Source organism: Anomaloglossus baeobatrachus, chromosome 12, assembly GCF_048569485.1.
Source record: "Anomaloglossus baeobatrachus isolate aAnoBae1 chromosome 12, aAnoBae1.hap1, whole genome shotgun sequence".
Lineage (NCBI taxonomy): Eukaryota > Metazoa > Chordata > Amphibia > Anura > Aromobatidae > Anomaloglossus > Anomaloglossus baeobatrachus.
The window spans coordinates 101,752,623-101,755,021 of NC_134364.1; the positions used below are offsets into that span (position 1 = coordinate 101,752,623).

General features: G+C 41.4%; 1 protein-coding gene across 1 annotated transcript in view; it reads right to left on the reverse strand.

Annotated features, from left to right (window-relative positions):
• Window positions 1-2,156, reverse strand: part of CTSS (cathepsin S) — a 25,312-nt gene extending 23,156 nt beyond the window's left edge. Inside the window, exon 1 of the mRNA XM_075330475.1 lies at window positions 2,046-2,156. The gene's annotated coding sequence lies outside the window, so the exon portion shown is untranslated. The remainder of the gene's footprint in view (window positions 1-2,045) is intronic.
• Window positions 2,157-2,399: the final 243 nt, after the last annotated feature.

Genomic DNA, 2,399 nt, shown 5'->3' on the forward strand with positions numbered 1-2,399 from the left:
CAACAGAATTCAAGTGCAGATTGTAACGTTTAATTTGAAGGTTTGAACAAAAATATCTGATAGAAATTGTAGGAATTGTACACATTTCTTTACAAACACTCCACATTTTAGGAGGTCAAAAGTAATTGGACAAATAAACCAAACCCAAACAAAATATTTTTATTTTCAATATTTTGTTGCGAATCCTTTGGAGGCAATCACTGCATTAAGTCTGGAACCCATGGACATCACCAAACGCTGGGTTTCCTCCTTCTTAATGCTTTGCCAGGCCTTTACAGCCGCAGCCTTCAGGTCTTGCTTGTTTGTGGGTCTTTCCGTCTTAAGTCTGGATTTGAGCAAGTGAAATGCATGCTCAATTGGGTTAAGATCTGGTGATTGACTTGGCCATTGCAAAATGTTCCACTCTTTTGCACTCATGAACTCCTGGGTAGCTTTGGCTGTATGCTTGGGGTCATTGTCCATCTGTACTATGAAGCGCCGTACGATCAACTTTGCGGCATTTGGCTGAATCTGGGCTGAAAGTATATCCCGGTACACTTCAGAATTCATCCGGCTACTTTTGTCTGCTGTTATGTCATCAATAAACACAAGTGACCCAGTGCCATTGAAAGCCATGCATGCCGATGCCATCACGTTGCCTCCACCATGTTTTACAGAGGATGTGGCGTGCCTTGGATCATGTGCCGTTCCCTTTCTTCTCCAAACTTTTTTCTTCCCATCATTCTGGTACAGGTTGATCTTTGTCTCATCTGTCCATAGAATACTTTTCCAGAACTGAGCTGGCTTCATGAGGTGTTTTTCAGCAAATGTAACTCTGGCCTGTCTATTTTTGGAATTGATGAATGGTTTGCATCTAGATGTGAACCCTTTGTATTTACTTTCATGGAGTCTTCTCTTTACTGTTGACTTAGAGACAGATACACCTACTTCACTGAGAGTGTTCTGGACTTCAGTTGATGTTGTGAACGGGTTCTTCTTCACCAAAGAAAGTATGCGGCGATCATCCACCACTGCTGTCATCCGTGGACGCCCAGGCCTTTTTGGGTTCCCAAGCTCCCCAGTCAATTCCTTTTTTCTCAGAATGTACCCGACTGTTGATTTTGCTACTCCAAGCATGTCTGCTATCTCTCTGATGGATTTTTTCTTTTTTTTTCAGCCTCAGGATGTTCTGCTTCACCTCAATTGAGAGTTCCTTAGACCGCATGTTGTCTGGTCACAGCAACAGCTTCCAAATGCAAAACCACACACCTGTAATCAACCCCAGACCTTTTAACTACTTCATTGATTACAGGTTAACGAGGGAGACGCCTTCAGAGTTAATTGCAGCCCTTAGAGTCCCTTGTCCAATTACTTTTGGTCCCTTGAAAAAGAGGAGGCTATGCATTACAGAGCTATGATTCCTAAACCCTTTCTCCGATTTGGATGTGAAAACTCTCATATTGCAGCTGGGAGTGTGCACTTTCAGCCCATATTATATATATAATTGTATTTCTGAACATGTTTTTGTAAACAGCTAAAATAACAAAACTTGTGTCACTGTCCAAATATTTCTGGCCCTGACTGTATCTATCTATCTATCTATCTATCTATCCATCTATCTATCTATCCCTCTATCTATCTATCCCTCTATCTATCTATCTATCTATCCCTCTATCTATCTATCTATCTATCCCTCTATCTATCTAGCTATCCCTCTATCTATCTATCTATCTATCTATCTATCCCTCTATCTATCTATCTATCTATCTATCTATCTATCTATCTATCTATCCCTCTATCTATCTATCTATCTATCCCTCTATCTATCTATCTATCTATCCCTCTATCTATCTATCTATCTATCTATCTATCTATCTATCCCTCTATCTATCTATCTATCCATCCATCCACGTCTACTGAACATAAAACTTTCTAGAACTCTCTGGGTTTTCAGTAAGCCATCCCATCAGGTGACATTACAGGTTGCCTCTCTCTAGCCAGTATGGCTGATAACAGAGAACAAATGCAGAGTAAGTAGAGATCAGATAACGTATGTCCGATCTTACCTATAAGCAATCCGCAGATATGATCGGCCGCAGTCACCTGCCGAGAAGGAGAGCGAGGGGAAGACGTTGTCGGTGACTTATAGGCTCCACACTTCTGCTCGGAGGAGGAAGAGGAACTTGGTGCAATGGTCGCACAATTTCACTTTCATTTATGTCATCTACCTCTTCTCCAATCACTATTACCATTTCTGTTTTTTTCCACCTTCTCATATTTCTCCTCCCATTCAGAAGCCGCAGCTCGGATCAGAAAGACAAACATTAGATATGGAGTTACGTAAAGTGAAAACACATATCCTGCCTCCTGGGCGTAGAGGATCCAGAGGACGTGCACTCATTTAATACTACAATACACCT